The 25,255-nt window shown below is 36.2% G+C and overlaps 1 protein-coding gene across 2 annotated transcripts in view; it reads right to left on the bottom strand.

Annotated features, from left to right (window-relative positions):
* SYT1 (synaptotagmin 1) overlaps positions 1-25,255 on the bottom strand; it is a 586,821-nt gene that overhangs the window by 384,763 nt on the left and 176,803 nt on the right. For both annotated transcript variants that reach the window (XM_043880212.1, XM_043880222.1), the window contains exon 3: positions 7,981-8,039. The gene's annotated coding sequence lies outside the window, so the exon portion shown is untranslated. The remainder of the gene's footprint in view (positions 1-7,980; positions 8,040-25,255) is intronic.

The raw sequence follows: 25,255 nt of genomic DNA, 5'->3' as shown, positions 1-25,255 counted from the left end.
ATGGAGTGTCAGGAGAACTGCTGCTGTCTCCCCTCATGCATCCCAACCCCATTCTCGATGCTGTAAATACGGTGGCTCAGCAGAGACTGGGTTTTCACAGGTTTGTTTGTGCAACAACTGAGTAAATACCTACCTCATGAGATGGAAAGAAAACATAACAGGTGGGGGACAGCCTGTATTTTCTCCATTTTTTTTCAACTGTCTCAACAACAAATTTGGCTCTGCCTTTTGTAAAAATATATTGACAGTTGTTCAAATCTTACTGTAGTTGAAAACAATGGACATATTAATAATTATAGTTATGCAGACCCATCCTTTCTAGAGTTATGTGAATAGGCATGATTCAGAGAAATTTTAAAAAACTTGCATTCTAGAATACAAACCAATGCATTTTGGGCATTTGTTTAGAGACCTTATTTCCTCAGTCTGAAACATTTTATACCAATTCATAAACATAGGCTTTGCCAGGATACTTTTGAAAGTGGAAAATAAAAACAATAGCAGGGTTAAGCAATTCATATTACGTAAGAACAGGAGACGTAATTTGCTCAAATGTACAATGGAACATATGCTGAGCCATATTTTTCATATTTCAGAATAGGAATGGAATAAAATTGTCTGTAGATTATGTAAAGATTAAATTTTAAGGGAAAGAGACAAATAAGATACTATGAACTACATTTTGGTGATAAATGAATTGTTATTATTAAGACTGGGATAGATTTACCTTTACAGGTAGAAGAGAATTTGACACAAAATGGGAGACTGGTGTTGCTATTGCTAGTCCTTGTCAGTATCATAGATATTTTTATGATATTTGCAACATAAAATGGTAGATATGAAATTTGCTAATAGAAAATCACTGAGGTACTAAAATGAGGAGAACCTAAAATGATTCCTTATCATGGGGGAAAATCTGCAAGATCAAAATGTTGTTGTCTAAGGTTTCGTTGGTGAAAGAGCATTGTGATTTCAGTTTTTCACATATAAAATTTTCTTTAACTTTTTAAAAGAAGAGTGTTTTATTTTTGCCATGTAGTGGCATAAACTGCCCTTAACTTTACAGTGGTGTATGTAATAACGTGTTGGGTATAATTTATTTCTAGAAACCTGCTTGGCCCACAGTTTGGTTAGATTTATTTTCTCTGACGAAAATGACCTCATTTGTGAGTTGAAAGGAAGACATTTCATGGCAGGGTAGAAAGCGTTTTTGGTACCATTCACATCAGGGTGCATCCTGATTCAATTTAATTTAAGAACCATGAAAACTGTCAAAGTGTTTCAAGTCTTACTTTTGACCTCTCTGAGAGGGAGCCGTGCTATTGACCTTGTCTCATTTCAGTAGCATTTGCTTTAGGGAGAAAGAGGCCTTCTAGGAGATGGCTCATGGTAGACTCCTACTGTATCAAAACCAAATTTCATCTTGCATTCAGGATTTCTAACCAGCCTTCATTCCTCCTCTTCCTTCATACTTCCCTTCCTTTTTAGTCCTTGCAGATTTGTATTTGTTTTAGGATTTTAAAAGAATTCCCCTCTTATATTGCAAAGGAAATATCTTAAATAGCAATATAACACAGAAGTACTATTTGCTGGTATTATTGTATTAACTTGTGTAATAAACATTTAATTCTGGAATTCTCACATGAAAACTATAAAGTAGGATTTATTATCTCCATTGCAACATATGAAGACATTGAAGCAAAGAAGTTGCTGAGATCCTTCAGCAAGTAAGTGGCAGAAAAAGGATCTGAATGCAGCTCCTCCCTCCACTGCCAATGTTTCTAATTACCAAAATGAATAATGCAACCCAAAATAATGCCCCAGCGCAGACAAATAGGTAAATAAATCTCATTGTTAGAGCCGATCAGATTTAACATTAATCACTCAGATAGCTGAGTCATTTGTTTTAAAATCTTACTAACTTTAGACTCCACATATTTTTAAAACCACATTGCTGATTTTTAAAGCAATTCCCCTTCTCTATTGTAACTATATAACTTGTATATCAGAGTTATGAAAGATGAAAAAAATTTCAGAACAAACAACAACACAAAAGACTAATCATCCAATCAAAACTTAAAGCTTCTTAAAGTTTCTATCGAATTCTGTTGAATAAGTATAAGAGTTAAATTCAATGCAGTACTTAAAATTACGGGCTTTACTAAATTGTCCTAAATCCCATTGCTGACAAAAAATGGAGCTGAGTTTTGAACACAGTGAGTTCCCAAAGCCAGTACAAGGCTATAATATGATTACAGAAGGCTCCTATTTAGGTGGTCTAGAAAATGCCCCAAATCATGAAAGAGAGTTTAATTTTGCTTTATCATGAATAATAATGATTGTGGGAAACCCATCTTACCCAATGTCCTAAATAAAGCGACAAAATTCTCAGTCATTTAGTAAGACAAAGTGATTCTGACCATGGTGCATCAGATGACTATCTTCCATTACGGTAAGTCAAAGTACTATTATTCTCTTTATAAAATGGACATTGCAATATTTGTAATTACTCTAAATAAAAGCTACTTGATGACAGAGGCTGTTCTTTAATCACACCTGTATTTTAACACCTGGAACAGTGTAGACCACAGACACTCCCTAGCAACTACTAAAAAAGAATAATGAATAAACAAAGGAATCAACTTCCAAAATTTGACCAAACATTTTAAGCAAATAAGTCCAGATAATGTCATAAGTATAAAAATCTAAGAAGCACATCTTGTAAGCATCCACTTAATTGTCAATTAATTTACAAGTAAAATGTAGAATAAATACAGTTCTCTTTCTTTAGGTGATCTTTTATACTTAAGGCTGTCATTCATTTCAATTTTGGTTCTACTTTTTCTATCTAAAGATCATCTTTAATAATTAAATCATCCTACCATGCTTTAATTTTATCATATAAGGGACAAATAGGCATGATGCAGTCTAATGTTTGTGGTAAAAAGTGATAAAGTAGTATTACATGTACGTCAAATATTCTTCACGGAGAACTAACACTTTAATAAGTGATATATTCTTTACTTTACCTCCTCCCACCATGCCATCACTCATGGCTGGAAAATGAAACAGGCTTTGCCTTTTCAGTTGTTAAGGCCTTACTTGAGAGTGAAAACTTGAAAAGGGGTAAATCATACAGAGCTGAGTTCAAATGGTAACTCTGCTGCTTACTAAGTTAGGCTAACTTTATAAGGCTTTCAATTCTTGCTTTCATCATCTACAAAACCATTACAACAAAGGAGGAGTTCTTTTGATACCAAGTGAAATTTAATTGTGTAATTAGGAAAGCATCTGACACAAACTAAACCCAATAAGTGTTCCTTTTCCTTCCCTACTCTCTCCTTTTTTAATAAGATGTCTCTCAGGTCTATGTGTGAGAAAGCCGATCAAGGTTAAGGGTAAATTATAAATTCAAGAAAAAGGGAATTTTTTGCTTGATGACTATTACTGTCTAAAACAGATGTCAATCAAAAACTGATTCCATCAGCAACGACAGTTGTAAATGAAATACTGGATTTCCAAAACAGTAAAGGCAAATTTTCACACAATAGGAAGTTGTTCTCTTTAAAGAAACATACTGTAGGGTTTTACATAACAATGTAATAATCAAAATTTGTAATTATGCATCACTGTGGCAATCTAATTAGCTCTCAGAAAGTCTCAGGAAGTAGATTGGAAAAATATTTTTCATCATCCAGATACAAGCGTAGAGACTTAAAGAGATAATTGCTTAACTGTTGCTGAAGGTAGAGTGAGTGTATGTATCATTGTTTACCAGTAGTAATTTAGCTGTGTCATCTTGAATGTCATCATCTTCCCCAGGACTTTTCACTATGAGAGAAGGAGTTGATGAAGTCTAGATTCAAACTCAGATTCTCTAACTCTAATTCTTTCTGCTATAAACATCATCCTAATGAACCATATGACAAAATTTTTGGCAGGTAGAGAGTAGGCATTGTTATTTATATAAATTTTCATTAGAGCTTTGGTTGAAAGAAGTTTAAATTTTGAGAAGATGATTCTTGAACTGGTTTAAGACCCTCAGTTTTTCTATAAGTGCTTTCAGCTAATATGACAGATAGGAAAAACAGTGGGTGGTTAATAAAGTCAGAATTTTCCTTGATTCCATCACTAGAATACAAGAGCATAGATAAATGACTTGTCTTACCTGCCCCTCTCTAAATGAGGATATTACAGGAGGCAATGACTATAAAATAACGTTAGACCAGATAAGTTTCTTCCATCAATCCCAATAGTATTTAAGGAGGTTTAACAAATCTAGAATAATGTGAATAGTTTCTAGGAAACCTTCCCGAGCATCTGATTTTTTCAAATGTATCCTCTTTGTATTATTATTTTCCAGTGTATTTAGAGTCTATAAAGAGCTGACCCATTGAGTTCTTAAAAGCACCACTGAGTATTCAGCAATTTAGAAGAAAATTATTAATACACAATATACAAAATTATCCTCTGTCCTTATTTTCTTAAGTGCAAGAAGTTTGTGAAACACAAGTACAATGTGCTCTAAAAATCTTTAGTAATATTTTGTCAATTACCAAATTGTTCTTAAGCTATGGGTTTTGAAGCAAAATTGCAGGTGGTCTGTATGACTTTCCTATGATAAACATTTTCCATTTTGTAATGTTTGTTTCAAATGAAAGTTGTAAAAGCTCATTTACTAGTCATGGACTTATAACACAAGCACATAGTCTATAGATAAAAACAAGAAAAATAGTTATTGTCACATCCAGTCTCTTTGATTTATATCATGCTTTACTCAATGCACTGACACTCCTTACTCATGAACTCTTTGGAGGTTAAGACATAAGGCAAAATGGCTATCTGAGGAGGCCTTACAAATAGCTATGAAAAGAAGAGAAGCAAAAGGCAAGGGAGAAAAGGAAAGAATACCTATTTGAATGCAGAGTTCCAAAGAATAGCAAGGAAGATAAGAAAGCCTCCCTCAGTGATCAATGCAATGTAATAGAGGAAAACAATAGAATAGGAAAGACTAGAGGTCTCTTCAAGAAAATTAGAGATACCAAGGGAAAATTTCATGCAAAAATGGGCTCAATAAAGGACAGAAATGGTATGGACCTAACAGAAGCAGAAGATATTAAGAAGAGGTGGCAAGAATACACAGAAGCCCTGTACAAAAAAGATCTTCATGATCCAGATAAACATGTTGGTATGATCAATTATCTGGAGCCAGATATCCTGGGGTGTGAAGTCAACTGGGCATTAGGAAGCATCACTATGAACAAAGCTAGTGGAGGTGATGGAATTCCAGTTGAGCTATTTCAAATCCTAAAAGATGATGCTGTGAAAGTGCTGCACTCAATATGCCAGCAAATTTGGGAAACTCGGTAGTGACCACAGGACTGGAAAATGTCAGTTTTCATTCCAATCCCAAAGAAAGGCAATGCCAAAGAATGCTCAAACTACCACACAATTGTACTCATCTCACATGCTAGTAAAGTAATGCTCAAAATTCTCCAAGTCAGGCTTCAACAGTATGTGAACCATGAATTTCCAGATGTTCAAGCTGGATTTAAAAAAGGCAGAAGAACCAGAGATCAAATTGCCAACATCCACTGGATCATCGAAAAAGCAAGAGAGTTCCAGAAAAACATCTGTTTTGCTTTATTGACTATGCCAAAGCCTTTGACTGTGTAGATCACAATAAATTGTGGAAAATTCTGAAAGAGATGGGAATACCAGACCACCTGACCTGCCTCTTGAGAAACCTGTATGCAGGTCAGGAAGCAAGTTAGAACTGGACATGGAACAACAGACTGGTTCAAATAGGAAAAGGAGTACGTCAAGGCTGTATATTGTCACCCTGCTTATTTAACTTATATGCAGAGTACATCATGAGAAATGCTGGGCCAGAGAGAGCACAAGCTGGAATCAAGATAGCTGGGAGAAATATCAATAACCTCAGATATGCAGATGACACCACCCTTATGGCAGAAAGGGAAGAACTGAAGAGCCTCTTGATGAAAGTGAAAGAGGAGAGTGAAAAAGTTGGCTTAAAACTCAACATTCAGAACACTAAGATCATGGCGTCTGGTCCCATCACTTCATGGGAAATAGATGGGGAAACAGTGGAAATAGTGACAGACTTTATTTTTTTGGGCTCCAAAATCACTGCAGATGGTGACTGCAGCCATGAAATTAAAAGACACTTACTCCTTGGAATAAAAGCTATGACCAACCTAGACAGCATATTATAAAGCAGAGACATTACTTTGCCAACAAAGTTTCATCGAGTCAAAGCTCTGGTTTTCCCAGTGGTCATGTACGGATGTATTTGGACTATAAAGAAAGCTGAGCACCGAAGATTTGATGCTTTTGAACTATGGTGTTGGAGAAGACTGTTGAGTGTCCCTTGGACTGCAAGGAGATCCAACCAGTCCACCCTAAAGGAGATCAGTCCTGGGTGTTCATTGGAAGGACTGATGCTGAAGCTGAAACTCCAATACTTTGGCCACCTGATGCCAAGAGCTGACTCATTGGAAAAGACCCTAATGTTGGGAAAGATCGATGGCAGGAAGAGAAGGGGACGCCAGAGGATGAGATGGCTGGATGGCATCACCGACTCAATAGACATGAGTTTGAATAAACTCCAGGAGTTGGTGATGGACAGGGAGGCCTGGCGTGCTGTGGTCCATGGGGTTGCAAAGAGTCTAACATAACTGAGTGACTGAACTGACTGACTGACTGAATATATATGTGGGAAACATTTTAATTCATATTATTTTGCTTCATAACAATTTTATAAAATTATAAAGAGATAAAATACGCTTTTTAAATTATTTACTTTGTGTAAAGTGAAGCAGCAAGAGGATACTATTCGGATAGGTAAGTAAAAGAAAATTCTTTCCCTGTTTCTCTCACACTTCAAAAACAAACAAGATGAATCACATTTATATCATTATTACCATGATTATTTGTATTTAATTATTTAAAATTAAGATGTAATTCATGCATTAAAGTTGTTCTGGTGTTAGAAAATCTTACTATGTAAGTATAATTTGTATATATCCTAGAAAAATTATTTATGAATTTCTTTTTTTGCATCATGCATCCTTCCCATTGGATTATTCTATTTTGATATTTATCAAGATATAGACCTATTATCTTGTTACTTCATTTTACTTCAGTGATTCTGTTTTAGCTAAATGCATCTGCAAACTCATTTCAAAACTACCAGGGTATTAAGCAGTGATATACCATGGTTCATCGAAGTGGGTTCTGCTTTTCTATATTTATTTATTTTTTTGCTCTTCTCATATTTAAAATTTACAATTGCTTACATCTAGGAAATCATTATAATATTACTAGTTCTACTAGAAAGAATGTCATCAAAAATGCACTTATTTTGTTTAATAAAAACATATTTAGAAAAGCAATCATTACTTTCAAATATTAGCTATATAAGGAAATACAGGTCATAATTAAGCTGTGAAAGATTGGAAAGAAAGGCACTAATGAGATGAAGCTCTGTTTTAAAGCCTGCAGATGGTTGCTATATTTTAATAATTCTAATTTAATGACTATAAACAAGCCAAGCACATTGATTCTGCTTAAAGTTTTGTTGGAAGTAAAAAAATTTTGTATCACAAAAAGATAAGATGAGGTACTTTGATTAAATTTTACTTATTACTTTCTTCTTCTATAGAATTTAAAATGATACGATGCTAGTCAAAAGATATGATGGAACCAACATAAACATTTCTGCCACATATATGTATCACAAGGATTGCCCTGGCCCCTTATCTAAGAGGATTATAGGATAAATGATTATCAGTTCGCTCCAGTAAATTGAAATTGAGTTTTAGAAGACTGCACTTTATTTAGTATATTAGTTTCTTATCTTAGAAAATAACAAGGTGAACATTTCTATTAAAAAAAAAATTAAGGTCTTCTAATTTTATAGAAGCTCTAGAATAATAATTGTCTCATTAAAATACTTACTGTTCTTTAGGAATTCTGGGGTATTTTGTTCTTTGTTTTCTTTCTCTTTGGTGTTTTTTCTAAAAGGAAACAGTATGCACAGTGGTTAGGTGAATACACATAGTGCAGAGTCATTTCATATTGTCATGAATTATAATTGCTTCATTTTATTATTTAACATTTCTACTTAAACACCTTGCAGTATATACATCCAAATACAATACAGTACCATGCATATACTTTAGTAGATATACTATAAGATGGATAGATAGGGATTTTAAAGTTGAAGATTTAGAGACCAAGGTTCTGTGTATAGTTTATACACTGATTTTGTGGAAGTTATGCTATTGCCTACATTATAGTTTTTCAGCTTGAAAAAAACCTGAAATGCTACTAATTTAGACAGACATTGTTGGAGAATATTCTATTATTTTATTCATTAGTCAATTAACCTCTCGCTATATTGAGTATCATATAATTATTATAAATTAAACTTCTACATCTCATGTTCTTAGATTTTATATTTTCAGTCAAGTTAAGAGCACTTCAATATATTATATCTATTTGCCTATTTTCTGAGGCAAATCAGCTCCAGAATCTCCTAGTGTGAGTATATATACATACACATACTAGTATCTGTATACATTATATCTATATGCACACATATATATAAAATACTGCTGGGATAAGGAAAAAACCTTACATCATCACAGAAAGGACAATTTTCAGTTTAGAGAGGAAAATTAAATCCTTCCCAAGAGTCAATATCAGGAATTGTTTTAATGTAATAAAGATTCAAGAATCTCTGATTTGGTTTGACAAGTTAGCAACTCACAAATGAACAATATCACAGTGGTACACAAGTACCTTTTTACTATAAGTTCTCATTAGTTTTGCTCTTCCAAATATTTAAGTAGGATGAAAACCAGGACAATGGAATAGTTAAAAATAGGTTGATAATAGGCTAGTTACTCTGTTTTATGAGTTCTCACAGTGTCTATTTTACATACAACTATGAAACCATTATAATGCCAGCAGCTCTGGCAATTGGCTTACATAGGAACTCAGTGGAAAAGATCTGAAGTGACAGCTATATTTTCAAAGCTGCATTTAGAGCATCTGTTCAATGGTTAAGACTCCAAGGTCTCCTTTCATTTTAGTTCTGCTTGAAACTCAACTGTTTCCTAGCAAAATCCATTAGAAAGAGCAACGGTAAAACTACATTTAGATTTACCTGACTGCCTCTTAAAATATGACTCTGAGCCACAGTCAATTTCAGATAAGATTTGCATACATGGTTCCTGAATACTGACACTTTTCTTATGTAAAACAAAAGCTACAACAGAATGCTGTGGACGTACATATTAAGGTAACACAGTGACATAAATCTCTTTGTAAGAAATATGGGGAAAAATCTTTTAGAGCAAAAGAAGGCTTTCTACTAAAAAACTAAACAATACTTGACATTATATATATTGCATGTTATTACTTACCAAGGGGCAGGCTTCCCAAAGGGATGCCATGAAAAGATTAAAACAGTTTTTGTGACTTATGAGCCATCTGCAGGGATTCGATTTCATTTTGGTCTTGTATGCATATCTATCACAAGGATGAATGGGTAAGCCTGTTCTACTGTAAGGAACAAACAACTGCTTTATTTTTAATCTATGTGCTGAATATGGATGTGCATAGTATTTTTCTGGTAGCTAATTTCTGTCCTTTGCATGTGTAGACATCTCTCTTGTTTTTAGAGGGAAAATGTGAAAATAACATGGGAGGATTTTGTACTTCCTGTCATCTATCTGGTTTTTCAGTACTGTAATTGCTATCAGTGGGTCTAACTCAGTTTTCTGGCATCAAGACTTGGTACTTTTGTGTGTTATTACAATACTTAAAAAAAAAAATAAAATGAATCTGTTTAGGTAGGTTCATTTACTTAAAAACCAAAGGCTCTTTCATGTTCTTTTTATCTAGTTTTAGAAGGAAGCCTGACATGGAAAAAAAAAAAAAGAAAAATTTCTGAGACTTAGGGATTACTATTGTTCAACGGTGACTAGAAATCACTGCTGAAACCCTGTAGCCCTCATCATAATTCTATTTACAGAACTAAGGAAAACACTGCATGCTTTCGGCATCATAAATACTACAAGTCTGTGTTACTTGCTTTTTTTTTGAGGGGAAGGAACTAATTGCATTCACTTTAATTCCAGACATTTGAAAATACATAGCTTTTTTTTTTTTTAAAGAGGACTTTTAGATTAAAAAATGACAATATTTACATCCAAACTTTAAAAAAATATCTCCAGTATTTCATTCTGATGAAAATATTGATTTTAACTGAGGTTTCACTAGCACAGCACTGAGCTAAATATTTATTTAGGATTGGATTTAAGTACTTACTGCAAATCTGTGCAATGTGGCGACTTGTAAACACTATTCTTTGACTAGAAGGGCAACAGTATCTCTCTCCCAAGTTTTAAATTTCAAAACTGCAAAGTAGTGATACATTCAGAGTTGTCTTTCTTGTTCTGTCTTCCTCTAAGGTCCAAAGTGGTCACAACAGGGTGACCACTTTGCAACTGATGTGCTGTCTCCTCAGCACAGATCTTCCTATTGCTAATGGATTTTGGTAGCCAGCTTTGGCTTAACTTCCTATTCTTGGAACAGTAGTCAGCCTGCAGAAATTACGTTAAAAAGAGATACTGTCCAGGTCATTAGTGACTGAATATAAGCTTTTAAACAAAAAAGTAAAGCACAGCATGACAACTAAATGGATTACACGATTTTAGATTGGATCCTAGGCCAGTGGGACAAAACACTTAGCTATTAAGAACGTTATCATGACAGAGGATGAAATTTGAATATGGACTACGAATTAGGTAATGGTATTATGTCAGCGATGTATTACCTGTGTTTGATTCTTGTTTTGTATGACGCAAGAGAATGTCCTGTACTCAGGAAATGCATTGAAATATATGCTAAAGTATTTAGGATAAATCATACCCGGTCTGCAACTGGTTCTCCAATGGTTTGAAAAATATATGAACTGTGTATTACACACATATAATATGATGAATGTATATATAGGTATATAGTATGATGAATATATATATATATATATATATAGGTATATCATGTTTTATGATACTGAAAGAGAAACTGACATATGGGATAAAATATAAACATTTGGTTGATTGAGGTAAAGGGCACATGAGAACTTCCTATTCTAGAGTTTCAGCTTCAGCATCAGTCCTTCCAAAGAACACCCAGGACTGATTTCCTTTAGGATGGACTGGTTGGATCTCCTTACAGTCCAAGGGACTCTCAAGAGTCTTCTCCAACACCACAGTTCAAAAGAATCAATTCTTCAGTGCTCAGCTTTCTTTATAGTCCAACTCTCACATCCATACATGACCACTGGAAAAACCATAGCCTTGACTAGACGGACCTTTGTTGGCAAAGTAATGTCTCTGCTTTTTAATATGCTGTCTAGGTTGGTCATAACTTTCCTTCCAAGGAGTAAGGGTCTGTTTCCACTGTTTCCCTATTTGCCATGAATAGGCAAATAGACTGGATGCCATGACCTTAGTTTTCTGAATGGTGAGCTTTAAGCCAACTTTTTCACTCTCCTCTTTCACCTTCATCCAGAACTCTTCAGTTCCTCCTCGCTTTCTGCTGTAGGGTGGTCTGGAGCCACCAAAAAATGGCTTTGTGCCCGTCAAGCACGGTTGACGGTCCTGAGACAGCTGTGGAGCCCTGACCTTGTTTCCTTATCAGCACCTGTTCCTCCACACATTTTTTGGAAAGAGAATCAAGGATCTATCACATGAGGATGAAAGGTATACTGTTCTTAACTAGAAAGGCCTAGTCAAATATCCTGAAAGGCCCCTGAAGCTATGATTTGATATTAGTTTGCCAGTTAAGGCTGATCCACTTGAGAGGGGCCACTTTCCCAGCTTTGTCAGAGACAGCAGGATGTGTCTTACGGTTGAATGTTCAAATCAAGACTGCTGATGGTGATGCCCCTTTCAGAAAGCTGAAGGGTCGCTGATGGCAGAATTAGTGTCTCTCTGGGTGGTCAGGGGTATAAAAGATGAGAAAGGGGGAAAGAGAAAACAAAACAAACGGACTAGTTTCAGATGGTTTTGATTTGTCTGCAGATTCTGGTGCTCCAACAATTAGAGACTGTGGAGAATATTCACATCACATAGATGGTGACATAATTGTTGGCTTTATAAAAAGGAGAAGCCCACAAAGGGCTTTACAAAGGGCTCCAAAGTAGCTATAAAAACCACACGTGCCCTAATAACACATGATGAGGTCACAAGAAATGAAAACCTCAATTTTTTGAGGTTGGGTGGGAAGAGTTGGGCAGCAATTCTGGATACAGCTTTAAGATCAAAAGAGAGAAACTGACACTTGAACCTTGACTTACTGCAAATTCAAGCCCAAATAACCATGATGTTGGGATGTATGCGTGAAAATTTTACAGTTCTATGTTTATGGGCTCAGGTCAGCACCATGGAAACACACCAAGCTGGAAGTTCAGGGCTAGAGACGAAGTGATCTTCAGTCCTTTCTATTTAATTGGGGAGCAAGCATAGAGATAAAACAGAAAATAAGCAATTTCTCACATTAAACTAGTTCCAAGACACCATCTTTGTTATCTCTTTCTTGCTGGTACATTAAAAAAAGTGTACAGGTACAAACAACAACCCAAATTTGCTCATTGGTATCCTGGCTCTTTATAGTCACATGAAAAATGCCCTCCTCAAGGATTCATTGCTGGGAAGCAGATGATTTTAAAAAGTAATTATAACTGCTATTTAATAAGCTGCACTCAGCAGACTGCATATATTTATCACATCCATCTTCACAAGGACATGGTGAAGTAGGTGTTAAATCTCTATTAGCATATGAGCAAACTTAGGTCACCACTTATTTGGAATTAGTAGGTGGTAGAGTCAGTATCTACATTCAACTCTGTATCAGAATTCTATTTTTCCTTTGCAACAAGGTCTCTGTAATGTTGGAATGGACTTTGAGAATGTAGAAAATCTATTTTCTAGACATTCGTCTTCTACTTATTTGATGTGTATCACTTGAAGCAATTCAAATGTTTTCTGCATCTTAATGGTTTCATCTGTAAGATGGGGTAACACAATACCTACCCTAAGGAGACAAACACTAGGTTATTTGACTTAATGAGGTATCTTTAATTTCAAAAAGTAATTGAATATGTCTAATCTCCAAAGAATAAAAAAGCCTTAAAAGTAGAAGTCTTTTCAAGGAATGTTCAATACATAACCTTTGTAAAATTCATTACTACTCCTGGAAATTCTACCTGAATAGCATTATTCCTACATTAAACAAAAGATTTCTAAATCAACAGAATCGTTTCATCTACATATAAGGATTTACTACTGTGGGACTACCTTCAAGGATATATTTATGAGATGCATAAAACATTCATCCTCCTATTTTTAACTTCAAATACCTACATAGCTCACACAGAATCAGGCAGGAAGTAAAAAATGCACTGTCATGGCTGTGCAGAGATACATTTTCTGTTTCTAACTAGAGTCAACCAAATTTGAGTGAATATCAAAGTTAAGAACTAATTGCCAAAGGGATGGCTAAAAGATGTTATGTGATGACTCAACACAAAGTTCATGTTAATTTAAACAGCCAAACTCTCAACTCTTTAATTGGACAATGTTTATTTAATCTAAAAGCTTTAGAAATTAAAAACTAAAACAAAATCCAAAAAATGTTACTTGGAGAAAGCACCTTTTAAAAACTAGTTCTTAGAATTAGATGCGTGGATATTGGAAATGGTAAGAATTTCAAAGCATAGCATGGGATTTCCCTTCTGAAAATAAATGCATATGAAGTCAGAGTTTCAGAACACCAGATTCTAGATCCCCTATCAGTGAATGAAAACAAATTGATAAATAGAAAAGACCAAAAGGGAGAAGAAACTAAATAAGACACTGACTATAAGTAAGAACTAATCATCATTCTGATAAAACCATTTTTCCTAAAATAACCATAAATGCAATCCTATACAATTCTAAACTAATGATTTATACATAGATCTCAAAGGTGTTGCAAAAGCCTAAATATATTTGAGAGAAATGAATATCCAATAAGTTAACATGGGGGATATATGGTTAAGTCATAATAAATTTTTCACTAGAGAAAGCAGTTGAGTCTTCCAGTATTAGAAGTTTGGGGGAGACTTCAATAAAATTTTATGTAAAAATTTGTCATTATTTTACTTGGGTTTGAAAGAGACTTTCATTTCATTTCACCCATGAAATGATATAATGAATAGAGTAACAGCAGATCAAGTGAGGCTGTTTTCTCAGCTTCTACTCTTTGATCTTTTAGGTGTCTAATGCGAATGGCAACTAATTTTCACTGACAAAAGGAATACAATCAAGATTAATTCCTGAGAACTAATTCCTTAGAACAGGCAAATTCCCTTGCAGGCAGGATTCTAGGCAGGGATTATAAGGGCCTGAGTTTTAGGCCTTCTGATAGAAAACTCGAGAGCCATCTTCAATTTAAAATAAAAATTTTTTTGGAATTACATATTATATAAGTGAATTTTTACTGGGCTTCTCGGTGGTCTCACTGTGGTTTCTGCCATAGAATCCCCTAGCACTGGAATTTCATCTTTAAGGTCATGTCATTTTTTAAAAGAAAATGATTTTATCATTATCATTTCCATCTCTTTGAAATAGGGGAGACTCAGAACATAATCATGCAATAATTCACTTTAACAGACCAATGGAGTCTATGGAATATCATCTACCACATGTGGATATCTAATTTTACTAACAATCAAAACATGGACTAAAATGTCAATGCAATGAAATCATTTAACTGCTAATTATATTAAGAATAGTAAACTTGGTTGGCAGAGGTTCGGGGGAAGCACAAACCTTCTCCGAGCTGAATACAAATTATAGTCTTGTTGTCAATATACTGGAGGAGGTCCCATGTCAACTCACAGCTCCATTTCTCTAATAGGCAAAACTCAGCAAATGTCCTTGTATTTCTCTAGGACTATTCTAGGAGTTGCGTGGGACAAATGAAGCAGAAGAAAGGTCCCTGTCCATAGCATCCCAACCCATATATCTGTATCACAGCACTGAGCACATTGTGTTAATGATGTACTAAGCAGTGGCCTGCCATGGAGACAGAGACTCTGGCAATAGCATCTTGGGAGGTGTGGCATCTGGTCTAAATCCTCTTGAAGGAGGTCATCGTTAGCTCCCCTACAGAGCTGCCAGGCAGGTGACTCACGAATTGGAGAACAATTATACCAAAGAAGTTCTCACCCTGCTGTGAAAGTCCCAGGCCCCACAACAGACTTCCCAACCTGGGGATCCAGCAAATGGACTGAGTATCCCCAGAGAATCTGATCTTGAAGGTCAGAAGGAGTTGATTACAGAAATCCCACAGGGTTAAGGAAACAGAGTCTTGGAGGGCACAAGGAAAACCGTGTGTGCATCAAGGCCCAGGAGAAAGGAGCAGTGACCCCAGCAGGACTGAGCCAAACTTGCCTGTGTGTGCTTGGACATCTTTGGAGGAGGCATGGGTCGACAGTGGCCTGCCTAGGGGTCAGGGGCACTGACTACAAGAGTCCTGGGAGGCCCCGCGTGCTGAAGTCCATGTGAAGGAGGTTACTGCCATCATCCATCCCTATCATAGTTTGGCCTCAGGTCAAAATACAGGGAGGGAAGACAGCCCCACCCATCAGCAGAAAATTTTATTAAAGACTTACTGAGCATGGCCTTGCCCACCAGAACACGACCCGGTTTTCCCCACAGCCAGTCCCTCCCATCAGGAAGCTTGCACAAGCCTCTTATGCTCATCAATTGGAGGGCAGAGAGGATGAAAACCACAATCACAGAAAACTAACCAAACTGATCACATGGATTACAACCTTGCCTAATTCAATGAAACCATGAGCCATGCTGCGTAGGGCCACCCTAGACAGACAGGTCAAGGTGGAGAGTTCTGATAAAATGTGGCCCACTGGAGAAGGGAATGGCAAACCACTTCAGTATTCTTGCCTTGAGAACCCCACGAACAGTATGAAAAGGCAAAATGATAGGACACTGAAAGATGAACTCCCCAGATCAGTAGGTGCCCAGTATGCTACTGGAGAAGAGCAGAGAAATATCTCCAGAAGGAATGAAAGGCTGAGCCAAAGCAGAAACAATGCCAAGTTGTGGATGTGACTGGTGATGGAAGTAAAGTCCAATGCTGTAAAGAACAATATTGCATAAGAACCTGGAATGTTAGGTCCATGAGTCAAGGCAAATTGGAAGTGGTCAAACAGGAAATGGCAAGAGTGAACGTTGACATTTTAGGAATCAGCAAACTAAAATGGACCAGAATGGGTGAATTTAATTCACATGACCATTATATCAACTGCTGTGGTTAAGAATCCCTTAAAAGAAATGGACCAGCCCTCAGACATCAAAGGACTCTGAAACGCGGTGTTTGGGTACAATCTCAAAAATGAGCAGAATGATCTCTGCTCGTTTCCAAGGCAAATCATTCAATATCACAGTAATCCAAGTCTATGCCCTAACCACTAATGCTGAAGAACCTTAAGTTGAATAGTTCTATGAAGACCTACAAGATTTTCTACAATCAACATCAAAAAAAGATGTCCTTTTCATTGTAGGGGACTGGAACACTAAAGGAGGAAGTCAAGACATACCTGGAGTAACAGGCAAGTTTGGCCTTGGAGTACAAAATGAAACAGGACAAGGGCTAACAGACTTTTGCCAAGAGAACGCACTGGTCATAGCAAACACCCTCTTCCAACAACACAAGAGAAGACTCTACACATGGACATCACCAGATGGTCGATTCTGAAATCAGATTGATTATATTCTTTTTAGGCAAAGATGGAAAAGCTGTATACAGTCAGGAAAAACAAGACTGGGAGTTGACTGTAGCTCAGATTATGAACTCCTTATTGCAAAATTCAGACTTAAATTGAAGAAAGTAGGGAAAACCACTAGGCCATTCAGGTATAACCTAAATCAATTTCCTTCAGATTATACAGTGGAAGTGAGAAATAGATCTGATAGACAGAGTGCCTGAAGAACTATGGATGGAGGTTTGTAACATTGTGCAGGAGGCAGGAGGCATCCCCAAGAAAAACAAATGCAAAAAATGAAAAATGGTTGTCTGAGTAGGCCTAAAAAGAGCTGAGAAAAGAAGAGAAGCAAAAGGCAAAGGTTAAAAGAAAGATATACCGAACTGAATGCAGAGTTCCAGAAAATAGCAAGGAGAAATAAGAAAGCCTTCCTAAAGTGAACAGTGCAAAGAAATAGGGGAAGACAATAGAATGGGAAAGACTAGAGATCTCTTCAAGGAAAGTAGAGAAACCAAGGGAACATTTCATGCAAAGATGTGCACAATAAAGGACAGAAATGGTATGGACCTAACAGAAGCAGAAGATATTAAGAGGAGGTGGCAAGAATACACAGAACTATACAAAAAAGATCTTAATGACCCAAATAACCACAATGGTATGATCACTCATCTAGAGCCAGACATCCTGGAATAAGAAGTCAAGTGGACCTTAGGAAGCATCACTATGAGCAAAGCTAGTGGAGGTGATGTAATTCCAGCTGATTATTCAAATCATAAAAGATGGTGTTGTTAAAGTGCTGCATTCAATATGCTAGCAAATTTGGGAAATTCAGCAGTGCCAGGACTGGAAAAGGTCAGTTTTCATTCCAATCCCAAAGAAAGGCAATGCCAAAGAATATTCAAATTATTGCACAATTGAACTCATTTCACATGCTAGCAAAGTAATGCTCAAAATGCTCCAAGATAGACTTCAACAGTACATGAACAGAGAACTTCCAGATGTTCAAGCTGGATTTAGAAAAGGCAAAGGAACCAGAGATCCGTTGCCAACATCTGTTGGATCATAGAGAAAGCAAAAGAATTCCAAACAAATATCTGCTTCATTGACCATGCTACAGCCTTTGACTGTGTGGATCACAACAAAATGTGGAAAATTCCTAAAGAGATGGGAATACCAGACCACCTAACTGCCTCCTGTGAAATTTGTATGCAGGTCAAGAAGCAACAGTTATAACTGGATATGGAAAAAATGGACTGGTTCCATATTGGGAAAGGAGTATGTCAAGGATGTATATTGTCACCCTGCTTATTTAATTCATATGCAGAATACAGCATGTGAAACGCCAGGCTGGATGAAGCACATGCTGGAATCAAGATTGCCAGGAGAAATATCAACAACCTCAGATATGCAGATATTGCTGCTGCTAAGTCGCTTCAGTCGTGTCTGACTCTGTGCGACCCCATAGACGGCAGCCTACCAGGCTCCTCTGTCCCTGGGATTCTCCAGGCAAGAATACTGGAGTGGGTTGTCATTTCCTTCTCCAATGCAAGAAACTGAAAAGGGAAAGTGAAGTCTCTCAGTCATGTCTGACTCTTAGAGACCCCATGGACTGCAACCCACCAGGCTCCCCCATCCATGGGCTTTTCCAGGCAAGAATACTGGAGTGGGTTGCCATTTCCTTCTCCCGATAAGCAGATGAGACCACCCTTAAGTAAGAAACAGAAGAGGAACTCAAGAGTCTCTTGATGAAGGTGAAAGAGGAGCATGAAAAAGCTGGCTTAAAACTCAACATTCAAAAATGAATATCATGGCATCAAGTTCTATCACTTCATGGCAGAGAGATGGGGAAACAACAGTGACAGATTTTATATTCTAGGGCTCCAAAATCACTGTGGATGGTGACTGCAACCATGAACTTAAAAGACACTTACTCCTTGGAAGAAAAACAATGATAAACCTAGACAGGTTATTAAAAAAGCAGAACCCTCACTTTGGCAACAAAGGTCCATATAGTCAAAGCTGTGGTTTTTCCAGTAGTCATGCCTGGATGTGAGAGTTAGACCATAAAAAATGCTGAGTGCTGAAGAATTGATAATTTGGAACTGTGGTGCTGGAGAAGACTCTTGAGAGTCCTTTGGATAGCAAGGAGATCAAACCAGTCAGTCCTAAAGGAAATCAACCCTGAATATTCATTGAAAGGACTGGTGCTGAAACTGAAGCTCCAATACTTTGGCCACCTGATGTCAAGAGCTGGCTCATTGGAAAAGACCCTGATGCTGGGAAAGATTGAAGGCAGAAGGAGAAGAGGGTGACAGAGGTTGAAACGGTTGGATGGCATCACCGATTCAGTGAACATGAACTTGGGTAATCTCTGTGTGATAGTGAGGCACAGCAAAGTCTGGTATGCTGCTGCAGTCCATTGGGTCCCAAAAAGTCCGACATGATGGAGCAACTGAACAACCAAGAAAGAGTAAGGTTATTTCTGTGATGTGTCTAATACAAAAACTACATGATAGGGAACTAATATGGATCATCACTTTAACAAGGAGTAAGAGGTGACTCTATGGTGAATTAGGGACATTCAAGCCTAAAATGGAAAATTCTTCTGGTGTTTTCTGATAAGCTATGGAAGACCCAATCAACACACCAGGTACAGTTTACCACAACGTCAAATTTTTTAATCTTATTATTAAAATGATGAGCAGAAATCTTTGCAGGAAGCATATAATAAAATTTATAAGCTGTTTAGATCAGGAAAATCCAAAGACTTTTAAAAATAGATCCTTAATATGAGAGGAATCAAATAATTATAGCATTCATGGTTAAATTCATTGCAGATAATATTGATATTATTTTAATTCATGTCTATACTATTGAAGATTTATTTAGTAGGTGTTATTTATGTAAATCAAGCCTGAAAATTTAGATAAATATTTATTCTGTTATTAAATACAAATGTTTTATTCTTTCTGTAATGAATAAATATGTATATATTTGTGTGTGTGTGTGTATATATGTGGATATATATATATATATAAGCAATAGCCTCAAAAGTCTAGATGGTTATCTTGGCAGGTAACCAAGATATTAGAGGTAAGAACTGAAGTAACACTATTGGAGACATAATACATACTTCAAGAAACCTGAACCTGTCTTAGCTAAATCAAGTCACTATTTAATGATAATAAAGGTATATATCTAAGCTGACACTATCACTTTGCATCTCCACTTAAACATAAGACTTTCACTTAAGACTCTCCACTTAAGACAACATAATAAACATAAAGCTCTCCACTTAAACATAATAATTGTTTCAACAATTATTTTTATTCCTTTTACTCTGTGAAAACCTCACCAAAGCATCTGATGTGATTCCTTCATGATATATTTTCATTTAATAGATTTTGCTGATAGAACACTTTGGGCAAGGCACCTGCCAAACACTGCTCTGAATAAAAAAATGAGAAATTCCAAGAAATTTCCATCTAGAAGATAAGAGTAGGGGAGAGCATTAAACCTACTCGTAACTCCTACACAAAGCAATATGAGTCCTCTTTACATACAAACTAAAATCCACAGAAGTAGCGAAAGCTCCAATGGCTTAGAGTATGTGGAAGATCTGTGTGTTTTGATGGGGAAAAGGTCTCAGAGGACCAGTTCTGGAGGAGTAAAGCTATGATGGAGGAAAAGCAGGAGGCATGTTTGGTTTCTGCACAGCAGGCTGGCGTGGCAGGAGAACTAAGAGAAAACAAGGCTGGAAGCATAGCTTGGACCATACTGTGGACAATCTTAGAATGAGATCAGAGACGGTGACAAGGAGTGAATGCAGGCTTCTCAAGCGATGAATTGATCTTCTCAGAAGATCAACGTAGTGAAGCCATTGGGTACGAGTGCTCTGATTAGGTAATGCTCTGCTTCATTTCTGTGCTGTAAAAATATTGGAATAAAATATAACAAAGCATTGAAAGGAAAATCTTTGAAAATGTATTATAAAGTGCATAATGCTTTTGTTTCCTCTGTGAAAGTGTTCTTGACACTGAAATTCATGACACACGGAAGAGAAAGATTGATTTAGAATAACAAAATGTCCTATAATTTGTTCTATGTGGCACAGACAATCTGTACTGAAGAGGCAAAAAGAAAAGTAAATGCAGATAGTAAAGCAAGTTTGATATAAAAATTAAACATGAGTTTAATGTATTAATACATTAGAATTCATACTATGCAGGTTAGAAACAGTGTAATATTCAGTTAAGGTTACTCTTCTACACACAGCTGGGTAAAGAAGAGCAATATTTTGATAATACAGTTGGCTGCAAAATTATCTTTACTTATAAAATGTTACCATAGGAATCTTAAAGAAACATTTGTTACGGCTATAATGAGTTATCATTTCATGGCAAAGAGATGGGGAAACAATAGAAACAGTGACTGACTTCATTTTCTTGGGCTCCAAAATCACTGCAGATGGTGACTGCAGCCGTGGAATTAAAAGACACTTGCTCCTTTGAAGAAAAGCTATGAAAAACCTAGACAGCATATTAAAAAGCAGAGACATTACTTTGCTGACAAAGGTCCATCTAGTCAAAGCTATGGTTTTTCCAGTAGTCATAAATGGATGTGAGAGCTGGACTATAAAGAAAGCTAAGTGCTAAAGCATTGATGCTTTTGAACTGTGGTGTTGGAGAAGACTCTTGAGAGTCCCTCGGACTGCAAGGAGATCCAACCAGTCCATCCTGAAGGAGATCAGTCCTGGGTGTTCACTGGAAGGACTGATGTTGATGCTGAAACTCCGATACTTTGGCCACCTGATGTGAAGAGCTGACTCATTGGAAAAGACCCTGATGCTGGGAAAGATTGAAGGTGGAAGGAGAAGGGGACAAAAGAGGATGAAATGGTTGGATGGCATCACCGACTTGATGGACATGAGTTTGAGGAAACTCCGGGAGTTGGTGAAGGACAAGGCCTGGTGTGCTGCAGTCCATGGATTCACAAAGAGTCCGACACGACTGAGTGACTGAACTGAACTGAACTGAATAATTAATTAAGTTACAATTACAAAACAACCCCCTCTGTTCACACTTAACACATCTATATAAATAAAGCTTCATTTACAGGTCATTAGGTAGAGAAAAGCATTACGTACATGGAAAACATTTTAGTTTCACTGATTTCACAAGTGATGTTACATTAATCATCAAGTCAAAGTCACAAGTATTTCGGAATCTGGATGGTAGGAAAAAGGCAGCATATATGTTTAGTTTCATAGTCTGTTTTGTTTACTTCCCTTTCTGTTGCTCAATTTTGAGAAGCTTTCAAAAATTACATTTGCTCCAGCCATACAACTTTCCAGAACCAACTTCAGTCATTTGGTTTTTAACTGACTGTACAGTATAGGATACCAGCACAGTATGTAGATTAAAAAAAAACAACAACACAATTGGCACTGTTGCTGCTGATGTATGGAGTAATTTTCTCAGACTCTTCCAACGCAATCTGCAAATGCATTAACAAAGGCTATAAAACAAAACCAACCTGCACTACCCATAACACACAGGGCGAGATATTGAAACGTTTGAAAGCATAATTGATATCTGCATTAGTAGAAATTACCTAGGGAAGAGAAAGTATCCTACCACCATGTAGGACTCCCAAAGCCAAATATATATCTTTTGCAGCTTCCTGAATAAGAGAATAATGCTCAACCACTGAACATAGGAGAAAAAAAAAATATCCGTATGATGACTGTTAACATAAAAGACTCCTTTGAAATAATGCTTTTAGAAAATTTATCACTGTTATTATTCCATGCCGAATGACAGGAACCCCTACTTGCAATTTCTATTTCTTATTCTCATCTCAACTACTCTGTTGCTCTTGAGACAAGGTCACTAGCAAAGTGCAATTTTTACTTAAGGAAATGCATAAAATTGTCACTGAATTACCTAATCATCATGCTCAATCCATATTAGTTTAGCTCTGCCCATCCATATTAGTTTATTTATATGTTTTTGAACTGAATTTCTAAAGCATTAGAGTGGCCAGGAATCTGTATTATATTACAGAATTTACACTTGGAGTTTCAGAAGGACAATGATAATACAAGATTATGTTTAAAAGTACATTTTTCTATTGGAATAAAGAAATATCTGATAAGGTCTGATGGGGCTGATAGAACACACATAACTTCACAGAAAGGAAATCTGAAGTGGTTTGTGAACCAACAATGGGTTATTTTGTCAAAGTTTTCTAACACACTTTTCCTGGAGACATCTTTGAGATGATGGAAATGACAATGTATTTCTATAATATTACTTGAACAAGCAAGCAGTAACCTTGTCTTAAGGATCTGATGATATTCAATACGCCTCTTTTGCTCCTTTATCCTGATCCAATACAGAGATCTTTATCAAGTCACCCTATGTCTATACAAAGAAACGGGCAAACTGAAATGAATATAGCCTGGGGATGTATAAGGAGATGTCTTCACCCACAGACAGGCAATCTGACCAGTTTTAACTCAGCCAGTGGTTGATGTGAATCTCATAGCTAAATTGGTCTCTATTTATTTAAAACAATTACAGAATAATTGGTGTGATGCTATATCTTTAAATTAATTGTTGCAAATAGAATTTATCTTTATAAAACTTCTTTTTCATGCATTTAAATAATTTAATTCTTCTGTTACAAGTTAAAATATCTATAGCATATCATGTTTAGTTTGCTTATTCCTTGGGAAAAAAAGGACTTCATTTTTTTTCCCCAGATATTTTGGGTATGAGATCATTTAACCATAAACTGGCTTCATGTGCGTGTGGTTGTCACTTGTCTAAACCTTTTGGTTTTCGACTTGCTTTCTTCATTGATTAAGCAAGGGTTTGATGTATATATAAATATGTGTAAATAACTAAATATATACCCAAAATACATAATATTTAGAGCACCTCCAATATGACAGGCACTGTTGAGAGAGGTGAATATAGCACACAACATCCTTTTCATGGAATCAATAAATTCCAATAGATACAAGGAACTGTTGTAACTCCAGGTAGTAGTAATGGCTATGAAGATAAATATAGGTAAGTGGGTAAGACTTAAAAGAATTAAGCAGAAAGGCATGAGAGGCTATATTACAGACAGTAGTTCCAGAAAGCCACTCCAGAAGATATTTGAACAGAGACAAAAGTAAGGAAGATAGTTGTGTGGGGACCCAGGTAAGAACTTTCTGGGTGGAGAGAATATATTTTTCTCAGACATGGAAGCACCATGACTGAGGCAGGGAAATCTGGTTGTGCTCAAGAAGCAGCAAAACAACAAGAACTTAAGTTCCCCCAATACAACAGAGTAAAGCATTTTCCAAATACTGAGGTGAGGTTATTGTGTGGAGAATTTCAAGGTTTATTAAAGGATATAAAAGGAACACATCAGTGTCCGATGCTGTGAGGGTTTTCAAGCAGTTTTAAATACATTCTAACAGCTACAAACAACTAATCAGGCAAATATTCTAGTGATTCCAATAAAATAAAAGCACGGTGTTTTATGTAATACTATTGTGCAGTTGCTAAGTCATATCTAACCCTGTGACCCCATGAACTGCAGCACTCCAGGTTTCCCGGTCCTTTACTATTTCCCAGAGTTTGCTCAAACTCATGTCCATTTATTTAATATGCCTTGTTGTTGTTTTCTTCCTAATTGCAGAATGGCATTTTCTCGTCAGGAAAGAACATGTTAAATGGATGAGAATGGGCAATCTTTTTTTCCAGCGATCAATATACAAATGCATTAAACACTCACAGAATGAAACTATTCCTGAGTGTTCACTTCCTTGTTTCTATAACCAGGACACTAAAGCCTCCTTGGTCAGGAAACAATAATAACTCCACGTCCTTGAAATATGTTTATAGAATAGATATGATTCTTATCTCAAGGGGTTAACAACTTCTTTCTTGGAAGTGTTCAAACAGAAGAATAAATGCTGTAGCCAATCTGTTAACTTAAAATTAGAAGAGCAATTAGTTTTACATGCTTGAATAGTAGTATTTCCTTAAGAAATGAGAAACTAAAATAAAGCATACATAAAAATTAAATAAATATTTAAAATATAATTCTTCATGATAATATTATGCCACAATATTTATATTTCAAGGGCCTTTTTAAATATCAACTTTCAGTTTCTTACATCTAGGAAGATTCATTTTGAAATAATTGCACACTTGTATGCAGATATAAGCTACTTTAGCAAAATCACAGTACCCTTTCCAATAATGTATATATGCATCAATATTACCAACGTCTTGAAAGGTCACTTACACAGGTACAATGTTTGGCATTTAAAATAAGAAAGAAAAAGAGCTAGAGTCAGACAATCTTTATCACTTTCTACTACTT

The sequence above is a fragment of the Cervus elaphus genome, chromosome 3 (assembly GCF_910594005.1).
Source record: "Cervus elaphus chromosome 3, mCerEla1.1, whole genome shotgun sequence".
In the NCBI taxonomy this organism is placed as follows: domain Eukaryota; kingdom Metazoa; phylum Chordata; class Mammalia; order Artiodactyla; family Cervidae; genus Cervus; species Cervus elaphus.
The sequence above is the reverse complement of the archived record's forward strand: the minus strand, read 5'-3'. Positions and strand labels throughout refer to the sequence as shown.